This window comes from Lolium rigidum, chromosome 7, assembly GCF_022539505.1.
Source record: "Lolium rigidum isolate FL_2022 chromosome 7, APGP_CSIRO_Lrig_0.1, whole genome shotgun sequence".
In the NCBI taxonomy this organism is placed as follows: domain Eukaryota; kingdom Viridiplantae; phylum Streptophyta; class Magnoliopsida; order Poales; family Poaceae; genus Lolium; species Lolium rigidum.
Genome location: NC_061514.1, coordinates 203292359 through 203307738, shown reverse-complemented (window position 1 = coordinate 203307738; position 15380 = coordinate 203292359).

Below are 15380 nucleotides of genomic sequence, written 5' to 3'. Positions count from 1 at the left end.
ACTTTCTATTAGAGACTTTACTTGGCACTACAATGCAAGAAAATAAAGATACAAAGGTATTGCTACATTAGTAACAAGCACCTTGACTCAAATATAAAACAAAATTGCAGAAATATAATAATGGGTTGTCTCCCATAAGCGCTTTTCTTTAACGCCTTTCAGCTAGGCGCAGAAGATTTTAATGATGCTCACATGAAAAATATAAAATGAAGAAAAAGGAGCATCAAGAAGCAAATTCAAAACACATTTAAGCCTAACCCACTTCCTACGCATAGGAATCTTGTACACAAATAAATTCATGAAGAACAAAGTGACAAGGATAGGAAGATAAAACACGAGTAACTTCAAAATTTTCAGCATGTAGAGAGGTGTTTTAGTACCATGAAAATTTCTACAACCATATTTTCCTCTCTCATAATAATTTCCAGTAGTATCATGAACAAACTCAACAATATAACTATCACATACAGCATGCTTTTCATGATCTACAAACACATAATTTTTATCAAGCCAAAAATAGTGGGATCAAAACTTTCAAACCCACTTTTTAATAATCTATAACAAGATGATTTATCATTCTCAAGAGATATGGGACTCCTAGATAAAGTCAAGACCTCTCCAATCCCATTTTCATTAGTAGTACAATTAATATTATCAAGTAACATAGGACCATCATCTAGAGCTTTATCATAAACATTTGCTAAGCAGAACTCTTTAGTACCATGCATTTCGATATCAGGCACAAACAAAGTATTATCATAAGATTTATCAAAATAGCATGGATTATCATAGATAATAGTAGCATAATTATTCTCACAAGTTTTACTCATAGGGAATATTTCAAGAGAATCCACAGGAACATAACATTCATCCTCCTTTGGTAAGCATGGAGGACAATCAAATAGTGTAAGAGATAAAGAGTTACTCTCATTAGAAGGTTGGCATGGGTAGCTAATTCATTCTTCCTCCTTTTGTTCATCACTCTCCTCCTCTTTTTCATCCAATGAGCTTTCAAGTTCAGCAATTTCTTCTTTCACAGGTTCCTGCAAATTGTGAGTGCATTCTTGTGCATGAATGAGTCTCTCTTTATAATCAATGATATAAGGATTATCGCTGTAATGTTCTATGCAATAATCAAGGATGGAAGAGACATAAGCTTTAAGGTCCTTACAAGCAACACAAGTTTCATAATTTTTAGACATGAAGGATTCTATTTCAGAAGCTCCCATGAATAAAACAAATTGTTCTACTTTTTTGAACCCAAGATGAATATAGTTATTCCAATGATAGTTCACAATTAAAACTTCTTCACTAAAGCCACATTGGAATTTAAGATGTTTAGTATCCTGTTTAGAGCAACAATTTATATCATGGCGTTTAAGCAAGATTTTAGCAATTGTATTCAGTTTTTCTATAACCGCACTCATGACTTACCCTTCCTTGATTCTCTATAACTATTATATAATTCTATAAGCTCCATATAGGTTGTGGGTTCTTCCATAACAACAGTTTTTAATTTTTCGGTTTTTCAAATTTTTATGGATTTTCGGGTATATAAGAAAAATAAAACAAGACAAAAACAAACCAGACAAAAGTAAACTAAGCAAAATAATACTAGACAGAAATAAACTAAGCACAAACAAACTAGACAAAAGTAAACTAAGCAAAACAAAATAAAATAAAAACAGAGAGAGAGATAGAGTGTACTCCCCAGGTGAACTTATGAGTAGAGCTATGCCTCCCCGGCAACGGCGCCGTGAAAATAGTCTTGATAACCCACAAGTATAGGGGATCGCAACAGTCTTCGAGGGAAGTAAAACCCAAATTTATTGATTCGACACAAGGGGAGACAAAGAATACTTATAAGCCTTAACAACTAAGTTGTCAATTCAGCTGCACCTGGAAAAGCACTAGTAACAGGGGTGATGTGAAAGCAGCAGTAATATGAGAGCAATAGTAACAGGAACACAACAACAGTAGCAGTAACACAGAGGCGATGGCACCAGAAAATAGTTGATACTACTTCCAATGACATATAGGATCGAGTGAGTATTTGATGATGAAAGATGGACCGGGGTTCCCAGCTATCTACACTAGTGGTAACTCTCCAATAACAAGTGACAAGTGTTGGGTGAATAAATTACAGTTGGGAAATTGATATGATTGAAATAGCATTAAGACAGAACATCAAGTCTATTAATCATGTAGGCATGTTTTCCATATATAGTCATACGTGCTCGCAATGAGAAACGTGCATACCTTCTTTTGTCCTACCAACCGGTGGCAGCCAGGCCTCAAGGGAATCTACTGGTAATTAAGGTACTCCTTTTAATAGAGCACCGGAGAAAAGCATTAACACTTGGTAAAAACATGTGATCCTCATATCTAAGCCTTCCCCTCCGGTTATCCCAGTTGCTGTCACTCTGGGGCCTCGGGTTCCGGACATAGACATGTGCAAACAACTTGTAGATACAATCTAAGCAATAATTATAGAGCTCAAATGTAAGATTATGCCACTCATGCACTAGTGAGAAGCATTAAACACAACAAGATTGCAGCAACAATAACTTCACAAACTTATATAGATAGACTGATCATAATGTAACAATTCATCGGATCCCAACAAACACAACACCGATTACATCAGATGGATCTCAATCATGTAAGGCAGCTCATGAGATCATTGTATTGAAGTACATGGGAGAGAGAGTACCAACTAGCTACTGCTAGAACCCGTAGTCCATGGGGGAACTACTCACGGAGCATGATGGAGGCGGTGGCGTCGATGGAGAAGGCTTCCGGGGGTCAATCCCCGTCCCGGCAGGGTGCCGAAACAGGAACTTCTGACCCCCGAAACTATGTTTCGCGATGGCGGCGGCGCTCCTGGAGTCTTTCTGGAATATGATCTGTTCATGTAGGGTTTTCGCGTCGCGAGGAATATATAGGCGGAAAGGCGGCGCGAGGGGGTGCCCGGGGGGCCCACCCAATAGCTGGGCGCGCACCCCCTCTTGGCCGCGCCGCCAGGTGGTGTGGGGCCCCCTCGGCCCCTCTCCGTCTCTCCTTCGGTGTTCTGGGTCCGTCTCGGTAAAATAGGAGGTTTGGCTTTTGTTTCGTCGAATTCCGAGAATATTGCCCGAACAACTTTTCTGGAACCAAAAACAGCAGAAAACGGGAGCGGCACTTCGGCATCTTGTTAATAGGTTAGTCCCGGAAAATGCATAAAAACATTATAAAGTGTGAGCAAAACATGTAGGTATTGTCATAAAACTAGCATGGAACATCAGAAATTATAGATACGTTGGAGACGTATCAGTACGTCACGTTTGGAGGAGTGTAGGTCCACGAAGGATTCCCGTGCCACGAAGGCTCACCCTATTCTCCGAACCACACCCATGAAGGATAATGGCCCTTTCCTTATGGTTAGCTTTTCCTCCGCTCCGGAGATGGCAAGCTCCACAACCACTTCACAAGCTCCACGAAGGAGAAGCCCGGGCCTCTTCACAATCTTCCTTGAAGAGATCACCGGAGCACCAACCGTCAAGCCAACTAGGAGGTCTCCGTCCAAGAGTAACAAGCTCACGATCTCTCACTCGAACTAATCGTGGTGGAGAGCTCAACACTATGCAATGATGCAAAGCAAGAACACTAGAGGTGTTCAAGTCCTTCACACTCAAATTCCACCCAAGCAACAAATGCTAGGATGAGATTGGAGAGGAAGAATAATGGCGAAAGTCAACAAAAGACTCCAAGATCGAGATCCAATGGGTTCCCCTCACTTAGAGGAGAAATTGATTGGTGGGGATTGTAGATCTAGATATCCTCTCTCAAATCCTCAAGAATGGGCAAGAATCATGGGAGGAATCAAGAGGGGAAGGTTGTTCTTCAAATAGCAACAATGGAGGTGAAGAAAGCGGAAGATATCTCTCAACTCAAGGTGGAAGAAGGCTATTTATAGGTAGAGAGAAGAAATAACCGTTGGGGGAAAAGTCAAGCAAAACTGTTCAGAAAACGGGCAAGATTTCGGCCCAGCCGGCCAACCAGCCGGTCCGCCAGGCTAGGCACCGGACAGGTCAGCGTGCAGGCCGGCAGAGCCGGACCTGGCACCGAGCGGGCCAAGCAGCCCAGCAGGGCGACCGGTTAGCCGGGCCAGCAGGCCGCGCGCCAGGGAGTGGCCCAGCAGGGGCAGAGCCCAGTCGGGCCGGCGGCAGCCGGACCCTGGGCCGGACCAGGCCGGACGGCCTCTCAGTAGACGGCCCGGCTGGCATCAGCGCCATGGCCGGCGCGGACCGGGTGGGCCGGCGGCTGGGCCGGTCAGGCCGGTCGGTTGGCTGGCCCTTCTCTTTCTTTTTCTTTTTATATCGCTTTTTTCCTTTTCTTAAATAACAAATGCTCCCGAACTCCGATTTGAATGAAACAAATTTTGTTTGAAAGATAACAACAAATGTTATCCTATAGAAAGTGAAAATACAAGAATCTGTAGGAGGGGATTTTATGATGAATACAAAAAGGTAGAACCTTATATCATGAATAACCGGTAAAATCACCCAACCTTGAAAATGCCATAGAAGAGTCATACGAACTCCTTTGATGAACTTGGGCTTGTTGTAAAGCTAGCAACAAGTTTAAGAACCTCACACAGAGAAACACCAAGAAGCAATAGGGATATGAAAAGTATGCAAAGGATTGAGCTCCCTAAGACGATGCGATCAAGTTACCCAACCGAAAGCCCCTCTTAATAGTGCGGCTATCTATCCTATAATCCGGTCTCCCATCAACTACCTTGAGACCGGTAAAAGGAAAACCTAGCAAGGCCATACCTTTGCCTTGCGCATCCCGCTTGATCTTGATGATAGCTCTTCAAGCTCCACTCAAGCCGGAATGCCTCAACTTGATCATCGTTGCTTCGTGAAGACTCACAAATGCTCCCCCATACACCATGATGGGAAAGCTCCATTGATGCACATCTTCACATGTCCATTATCACCAAATGGACGGCAAGCTTCAAGTATGTGATCCACTTGAGATGCTCATCTTGAACTTGCTCGACTCAACCTTGTATCTTCTCATACTCTATCATACTATCTTGAGATGTATAAATAATTCTTCACTTGGAATCAAGCTCTCAAGATCTTGATCATTCATTGCTTATCACATAAGATAGAGCATGGCTAATATTGAGTTCCACATAAGAACTCCATCTTCATTTCTTCTTCTTGATCATATCACATATATATCTTCAAATCGATGATCTTGATGCCAATACACAAGGTATACCTTTATCTTCATGGCATCCATACTTGAATCCAACACATGGAATACAAGTAGTATACCTATGGAATATTCCTTCATATAAACTCAATGAAAACATTAGTCCATAGGGGTTGTCATTAATTACCAAAACCACACATAGGGGCAATATACCGTTACACCTGTCCGAACTCGACTAGGTTACAACAAGATCTATTCTAGTCTTTCCTTGTTCGGTGTCTTCTTGCCTTGTTCGTCAAGAATCCCTCTTCGAGTAGGTATCCTTCGCTAGAACCGATGTATAGGCCCACCCCTGTTGTTGGGCAATCTACATGGGCCCCTAGTTGGACCGGAGGAGGTAGACTAATGTTGGGTACCCGAAGGGTAATGCCCACATCAAAGGGGTTTCCCGATCTTCTCAGTAAGCAAGGTGGATGGTGATGAACACGCGATGAATATAGCGGAGATACACGGTGATAAGTGGATGATAACTTGTATGACGCTGACGAGTCTTTCGATCGATCCCTGTCGCCAATGCAACAGCTCTCAACCCTGCAAGATATTCGCAACTCCACACACTTGCGCACATAGCCGCCGACCATGAAGCGGTAAATTGCAATCTTCTAATCCCCAATGGAATAACAAATCACGCGAACTTTCAGTAGAAACACACCAGATCGATACATGCGGATTGGTGTATAGAATTCAATAGAGTTGCGTAAAAATCAGTTATGAACTAGGGTTTATCTTAAACGTGGTCAACCAAATTTGGGGACATCCTTGGAACTTATATAGGGGTCCCGGACGACCAGAGGTTAAAAACTAGGGGTACAAACCGACCTGGAACAGGTTCGGCCAATTCTAGTTTGGACTCGGTCAGACCGGTGTATGGTCCGGCGGGACCTGGCCCAGGACCGGGCCGGTCGGCAGAAATCGAGCGTGGCGCCGGGCTTCCACTGGGCGAGCCTCCAGGCTTCCTGGACGGGTGTCCGGTGTGCACCGGCATATGGGCTTCGGCAAAGAACGGGCCATCCGGCGTGGCAGCCGGCGGCGCCGGGCCTAGTGCCGGGCAGTCCGGCGTGACGGCCGACATGGCCGGGCTAGGTGCCGGCGTCGACATCTTCTTCCTTCGCGCCTACCTCCCTCACGCGTTCATGGAATGTGTTCACGTCCAGCACCATGTCCAGCTGCTTCTCTTCTCCTCGTGCAATGCTTGCTCCATCTTTGTACCTGATCATACACAAGTCAAAAGACTTAGGCAGTATAAAGTTCTCATCGATCAAAGTATCATTCAGGAGTGGATTCACCTATTGTTTAAGTAGCTTCGCACGAGCCCTTGTAATGGGTCCAATCCTAACTTCATTGGACTTGAGCTTCACATCAACATCGTCTTCATCTTGCAATGACGGAGGTAGTAGTTCGGTAGGGATGTCCTCGTCATCTCTCCCCCCCGTCAAAAGGCGTCGACCTCGACGCTCCAAGGTCTTCTCCATCATAGGGTATCAAATCAGCAAGATTGAAAGAATTACTGACACCAAACTCCTCAGTTCGAAGATCTATAGCATATGCAGTATCATTGATCTTGGCAAGAACTTTGTAAGGACCAGCACCACAAGGAAGCAACTTGGACTTCCGTAGCTTGGGAAACCTGTCCTTGCGAAAATGAACCCATACCATATCACCAGGCTTGAACAACATCTCCTTGCGCTTCTTGTTGACTCTTGCAACATTGTTCTTGCCTTTCTTCTCAATGAGCTCTTTAGTCTTCTCATGTATCTTCCATACAAAATCTACCCTGTTTGATGCCTCCATATTGACTCTCTCATGTATGGGTAGAGGCAACAAGTCAAGTGGAGTAATGGGTTTGAAATTATACACCACCTCAAATGGACACAGCTGTGTGGTAGAATGTATCGCCCTGTTGTAAGCAAACTCCACATGCGGCAAACACTCTTCCCACTATCGCAAGTTGTTCTTGATCATGGATCTCAACAGTTGTGACAATGTTCGATTCACCACCTCAGTTTGACCATCGGTTTGGGGATGACAAGTAGTGCTGAAAAGTAGCTTCGTCCCCAGCTTTCCCCAAAGTGTCTTCCAGAAGTAGCTCAGGACCTTGACGTCAAGATCAGAAACAATAGTCTTCGGGACTCCATGTAGACGTACAATCTCCCTGAAAAATAGGTTAGCAATATGCGACGCATCGTCGCTCTTGTGGCAGGCAATAAAGTGCGACATCTTAGAGAATCTATCCACTACCACAAATATAGAATCATGACCTCTCTTAGTACGCGGCAAACCCAACACAAAATCCATACTAATATCTTCCCATGGTGTAGTAGGTGGCGGTAAAAGAGTATATAAACCGTGAGGCTTCAGCTTGGACTTGGATTTGTTGCAAGTAATACAACTCATCACATACCTATCCACGTACCGCCTCATCTTTGGCCAATAAAAATGATCAGCAAGCATGAGTAGCGTCTTCTCACGCCCAAAGTGACCCATCAAACCTCCATCATGTGATTCCTGCAATAAGAGCAAACGCACAGACGATTCTAGAACACATAGTTTGTTAGCTCTAAACAAGAACTCATCATGTATGTGATATTTTTTCCATGCTTTACCAATAGCACACAAGAGATATGGTTCAGCAAAATCATGATCAGTAGCATACAAATCATATAGCACTTCTAATCCAGGAATTTTAACATCAAGTTGAGTTAATAGCATATTTTTCCTAGATAGAGCATCAACAGCAACATTATCTTTTCCCTTCTTATTCTTAATAATGTATGGAAAAGACTCAATGAACTCAACCCACTTAGCAAGACGCCTATGCAAGTTAGATTGAGCTTTCAGATATTTTAAAGCTTCATGATTAGAATGTATGATAAATTTTTCTGGCCACAAATAATGTTGCCAAACCTCAAGAACTCTAATTAAATCATACAATTATTTATCATATATGGGATAGTTCAACTTAGCACCAGAAATTTTCCCAGAAAAATATGTAATTGGGCGACCCTCCTGCATCAACACATCACCAATTTCAATACCACTAGCATCACATTCAATCTCAAATTGCTTATTGATACGTCTCCGACGTATCGATAATTTCTTATGTTCCATGCCACATTATTGATGATATCTACATGTTTTATGCACACTTTATGTCATATTCGTGCATTTTCGGAACTAACCTATTAACAAGATGCCGAAGAGCCAGTTGTTGTTTTCTGCTGTTTTTGGTTTCAGAAATCCTAGTAACGAAATATTCTCGGAATTGGACGAAATCAACGCCCAGGGTCCTATTTTGCCACGAAGCTTCCAGAAGACCGAAGAGGAGTCGAAGTGGGGCCACGAGGGGCCGCCACCATAGGGCGGCGCGGCCCGAGGCCCTGGCCGCGCCGACCTGTGGTGTGGGGCCCTCGTGTGGCCCCCATGCTGCCCTTCCGCCTACTTATAGCCTCCGTCGCGAAACCCCCGATACGAAGAACCACGATACGGAAAACCTTCCGGAGACGCCGCCGCCGCCAATCCCATCTCGGGGGATTACGGAGATCTCCTCCGGCACCCTGCCGGAGAGGGGATTCATCCCCGGAGGACTCTTCACCGCCATGGTCGCCTCCGGAGTGATGAGTGAGTAGTTCACCCCTGGACTATGGGTCCATAGCGGTAGCTAGATGGTTGTCTTCTCCTCATTGTGCTTCATTGTTGGATCTTGTGAGCTGCCTAACATGATCAAGATCATCTATCCGTAATGCTATATGTTGTGTTTGTCGGGATCCGATGGATAGAGAATACCATGTTATGTTAATTATCAAGTTATTACCTATGTGTTGTTTATGATCTTGCATGCTCTCCGTTATTAGTAGAGGCTCTGGCCAAGTTTTTGCTCTTAACTCCAAGAGGGAGTATTTATGCTCGATAGTGGGTTCATGCCTGCATTGATACCTGGGACAGTGACAGAAAGTTCTAAGGTTGTGTTGTGCTGTTGTCACTAGGGATAAAACATTGATGCTATGTCTAAGGATGTAGTTGTTGATTACATTACGCACCATACTTAATGCAATTGTCTGTTGCTTTGCAACTTAATGCTGGAAGGGGTTCGGATGATAACTCTGAAGGTGGACTTTTTAGGCATAGATGCGGTTGGATGGCGGTCTATGTACTTTGTCGTAATGCCCAATTAAATCTCACTATACTTATCATGACATGTATGTGCATTGTTATGCCCTCTCTATTTGTCAATTGCCCGACTGTAATTTGTTCACCCAACATGCTTTTATCTTATGGGAGAGACACCTCTAGTGAGCTGTGGACCCGGTCCATTCTTTTATCTTGAAATACAAATCTGTCTGCAATACTTGTTTTTACTTGTTTTCTCTGCAAACAATCATCTTCCACACAATACGGTTAATCCTTTGTTACGACAAGCCGGTGAGATTGACAACCTCACTTGTTTCGTTGGGGCAAAGTACTTTGGTTGTGTTGTGCGGGTTCCACGTTGGCGCCGGAATCCCTGGTGTTGCGCCGCACTACATCCCGCCGCCATCAACCTTCAACGTGCTTCTTGGCTCCTCCTGGTTCGATAAACCTTGGTTTCTTTACGAGGGAAAACTTGCTGCTTGTGCGCATCATACCTTCCTCTTGGGGTTCCCAACGAACGTGTGAGTTACACGCCATCAAGCTCTTTTTAAGCGCCGTTACCGGGAGATCAAGACACGCTGCAAGGGGAGTCTCCACTTCCCAATCTCTTTACTTTGTTTTTGTCTTGCTTTATTTTATTTACTACTTTGTTTGCTGCATTATATCAAAACACAAAAAAAATTAGTTGCTAGTTTTACTTTATTTACTGTCTTGCACTCTATATCAAAAACACAAAAAAATTAGTTACTTGCATTTACTTTACTTGATTCATCATGTTTCCTTTTAATTTTATCACAAAAAACATACCGGTGGGACAAGGGTCTATAATTGGAAGAGATAATATAGAGGAATTTTTCACCCATGTTAGTATGCATGAAGATCTTAAAGATATACCACTTGCAAAAGCTGTCCCTACTTATGAAGATGCCTCTGTTTGTTTGGTGCGCATGATGGAAGCTAGATTTATTAGTCTCAACCCCATGATACAACACATGTTTCTTACACTTTCTGATATGGAGCGGGGAGAGAAGAGAGATTTTATTTTAAAAGTCTTAGTGCGAGAATTTGAAGATATAGCTATAGAAGCTAGAAAAGTTTTTATTAAGCATAAGAGGCTTGGCTTTTATACCGACTTTAAAAGAACACTTGAAAAAATGGATATGTATAGAATGAAATATACTGATAATGCTAATGATGGTGGGGAGATCAAAGCACCAATACCATGTAAACTCCTAGCTATGAATGATGCACTAGAAAATAACTATGCTTGGCTTGTTCCTGAAAATTTGTTCGATGAGAGTAGCAAGCCCAAGACTAATGAAAAGGGAGACGCTGAAACTTATGTATCCAATATACTATGCATGGTTGAGAAAACTCCAAACCCGCTGTAGATGCACCACCCTTTGATAATACTTGATTTACACTTTACTGCGCCTAGCTGAAAGGCGTTAAAGAAAAGCGCTTATGGGAGACAACCCATGTTTTTACTACAGTATTTTTGTTTTATATTTGAGTCTTGGAAGTTGTTTACTACTGTAGCAACCTCTCCTTATCTTAGTTTTATGTTTTGTTGTGCCAAGTAAAGTCTTTGATAGTAAAGTAAATACTAGATTTGGATTACTGCGCAGAAACAGATTTCCAATTTACGTGAGTGATCCTCAGATACGTACGCAACTTTCATTCAATTTGGGCATTTTCATTTGAGCAAGTCCGGTGCCCTAATAAAATCCATCTTTACGGACTGTTCTGTTTTGACAGATTCTGCCTTTTATTTCGCATTGCCTCTTTTGCTATGTTGGATGAATTTCTTTGATCCATTAATGTCCAGTAGCTTTATGCAATGTCCAGAAGTGTTAAGAATGATTGTGTCACCTCCGAACATGTTAATTTTTATTGTGCACTAACCCTCTAATGAGTTGTTGCGAGTTTGGTGTGGAGGAAGTTTTCAAGGATCAAGAGAGGAGTATGATACAATATGATCAAGGAGAGTGAAAGCTCTAAGTTTGAGGATGCCCCGGTGGTTCACCCCTGCATATTCTAAGAAGACTCAAGCGTCTAAGCTTGGGGATGCCCAAGGCATCCCCTTCTTCATCGACAACATTATCGGGTTCCTCCCCTGAAACTATATTTTTATTCGGCCACATCTTATGTACTTTGCTTGGAGCGTCGGTTTGTTTTTGTTTTTGTTTTGTTTGAATAAAATGGATCCTAGCATTCACTTGTATGGGAGAGAGACACGCTCCATTGTAGCATATGGACAAGTATGTCCTTAGGCTTTACTCATAGTATTCATGGCGAAGTTTCTTCTTCGTTAAATTGTTATATGGTTGGAATTGGAAAATGCTACATGTAGTAACTCTAAAATGTCTTGGATAATTTGATACTTGGCAATTGTTGTGCTCATGTTTAAGCTCTTGCATCATATACTTTGCACCCATTAATGAAGAAACACTTAGAGCTTGCTAATTTGGTTTGCACATTTGGTTTCTCTAGAGTCTAGATAATATCTAGTATTGAGTTTTGAACAACAAGGAAGACGGTGTAGAGTCTTATAATGTTTACAATATGTCTTTTATGTGAGTTTTGCTGCACCGTTCATCCTTGTGTTTGTTTCAAATAACCTTGCTAGCCTAAACCTTGTATCGAGAGGGAATACTTCTCATGCATCCAAAATACTTGAGCCAACCACTATGCCATTTGTGTCCACCATACCTACCTACTACATGGTATTTATCCGCCATTCCAAAGTAAATTGCTTGAGTGCTACCTTTAAAATTCCATCATTCACCTTTGCAATATATAGCTCATGGGACAAATAGCTTAAAAACTATTGTGGTATTGAATATCTACTTATGCACTTTATCTCTTATTAAGTTGCTTGTTGTGCGATAACCATGCTTCGGGGACGCCATCAACTACTCTTTGTTGAATATCATGTGAGTTGCTATGCATGTCCGTCTTGTCCGAAGTAAGAGAGATCTACCACCTTAATGGTTGGAGCATACATATTGTTAGAGAAGAACATTGGGCCGCTAACTAAAGCCATGATTCATGGTGGAAGTTTCAGTTTTGGACATATATCCTCAATCTCATATGAGAATAATAATTGTTGACACATGCTTATGCATTAAAGAGGAGTCCATTATCTGTTGTCCATGTTGTCCCGGTATGGATGTCTAAGTTGAGAATAATCAAAAGCGAGAAATCCAAAATGCGAGCTTTCTCCTTAGACCTTTGTACATGCGGCATGGAGGTACCCCATTGTGACACTTGGTTAAAACATGTGTATTGCGATGATCCGGTAGTCCAAGCTAATTAGGACAAGGTGCGGGCACTATTAGTATACTATGCATGAGACTTGCAACTTGTAAGATATAATTTACATAACTCATATGCTTTATTACTACCGTTGATAAAATTGTTTCATGTTTTCAAAATAAAAGCTCTAGCACAAATATAGCAATCGATGCTTTCCTCTTTGAAGGACCATTCTTTTTACTTTTATGTTGAGTCAGTTCACCTATCTCTCTCCACCTCAAGAAGCAAACACTTGTGTGAGCTGTGCATTGATTCCTACATACTTGCATATTGCACTTGTTATATTACTCTATGTTGACAATTATCTATGAGATATACATGTTACAAGTTGAAAGCAACCGCTGAAACTTAATCTTCCTTTGTGTTGCTTCAATACCTTTACTTTGATTTATTGCTTTATGAGTTAAATCTTATGCAAGACTTATTGATGCTTGTCTTGAAGTACTATTCATGAAAAGTCTTTGCTTTATGATTCACTTGTTTACGCATGTCATTACCATTGTTTTGATCGCTGCATTCATTACATATGTTTACAAATAGTATGATCAAGGCTATGATGGCATGTCACTTCAGAAATTATCTTTGTTATCGTTTTACCTGCTCGGGACGAGCGGAACTAAGCTTGGGGATGCTGATACGTCTCCGATGTATCGATAATTTCTTATGTTCCATGCCACATTATTGATGATATCTACATGTTTTATGCACACTTTATGTCATATTCGTGCATTTTCCGGAACTAACCTATTAACAAGATGCCGAAGAGCCGATTCTGTTGTTTTCTGCTGTTTTTGGTTTCGAAATCCTAGTAACGAAATATTCTCAGAATTGGACGAAATCAACGCCCAGGGTCCTATTTTGCCACGAAGCTTCCGGAAGACCGAAGAGGAGTCGAAGTGGGGCCACGAGGGGCCGCCACCATAGGGCGGCGCGGCCTAGGCCTTGGCCGCGCCGACCTGTGGTGTGGGGCCCTCGTGTGGCCCCCCACGCTGCCCTTCCTCCTACTTATAGCCTCCGTCGCGAAACCCCTGATACGAAGAACCACGATACGGAAAACCTTCTAGAGACGCCGCCGCCGCCAATCCCATCTCGGGGGATTCTGGAGATCTCCTCCGGCACCCTGCCGGAGAGGGGATTCATCTCCCGGAGGACTCTTCACCGCCATGGTCGCCTCCGGAGTGATGAGTGAGTAGTTCACCCCCGTACTATGGGTCCATAGCAGTAGCTAGATGGTTGTCTTCTCCTCATTGTGCTTCATTGTTGGATCTTGTGAGCTGCCTAACATGATCAAGATCATCTATACGTAATGCTATATGTTGTGTTTGTCGGGATCCGATGGATAGAGAATACCATGTTATGTTAATTATCAAGTTATTACCTATGTGTTGTTTATGATCTTGCATGCTCTCCGTTATTAGTAGAGGCTCTGGCCAAGTTTTTGCTCTAAACTCCAAGAGGGAGTATTTATGCTCGATAGTGGGTTCATGCCTGCATTGATACCGGGACGGTGACGAGAAAGTTCTAAGGTTGTGTTGTGTTGTTGCCACTAGGGATAAAACATTGATGCTATGTCTAAGGATGTAGTTGTTGATTACATTACGCACCATACTTAATGCAATTGTCCGTTGCTTTGCAACTTAATATCTGGAAGGGGTTCGGATGATAACCCGAAGGTGGACTTTTAGGCATAGATGCGGTTGGATGGCGGTCTATGTACTTTGTCGTAATGCCCAATTAAATCTCACTATACTTATCATGACATGTATGTGCATTGTTATGCCCTCTCTATTTGTCAATTGCCCGACCGTAATTTGTTCACCCAACATGCTTTTATCTTATGGGAGAGACACCTCTAGTGAACTGTGGACCCCGGTCCATTCTTTTATACTGAAATACAAATCTGCTGCAATACTTGTTTTTACCCGTTTTCTCTGCAAACAATCATCTTCCACACAATACGGTTAATCCTTTGTTACAGCAAGCCGGTGAGATTGACAACCTCACTGTTTCGTTGGGGCAAAGTACTTTGGTTGTGTTGTGCAGGTTCCACGTTGGCGCCGGAATCCCCGGTGTTGCGCCGCACTACATCCCGCCGCCATCAACCTTCAACGTGCTTCTTGGCTCCTCCTGGTTCGATAAACCTTGGTTTCTTTCTGAGGGAAAACTTGCTGCTGTGCGCATCATACCTTCCTCTTGGGGTTCCCAACGAACGTGTGAGTTACACGCCATCACTTATTGAAATCAGGAAGTGCAAGCAACGGTGCAGAAGTTAACAATCGTTTCAGTTCATCAAAAGCATGATCTTGGGCTGCGCCCCACTCAAATACAACACCCTTTTTAGTCAATTCATTCAAGGGTGCAACAATAATACTAAAATTGAGCACAAAACGTCTATAGAAACCAGCAAGACCATGAAAACTTTGTACTTGACTCACATTCATGGGAGTAGGGCAATTTTGAATTTCTTCAATTTTAGATGAATCTACCTCTACTCCATGCTTAGAGACAACATAACCCAGAAATATGACCTTATCTTTGCAGAATGTGCACTTCTCAAGATTACCATAAAGTTAATTATCACGCAACACTTGCAAAACATGTCGAATATGCATAGTATGATCAGATTCATTGCGGCTGTAAATTAATATATCATCAAAGTACACAAC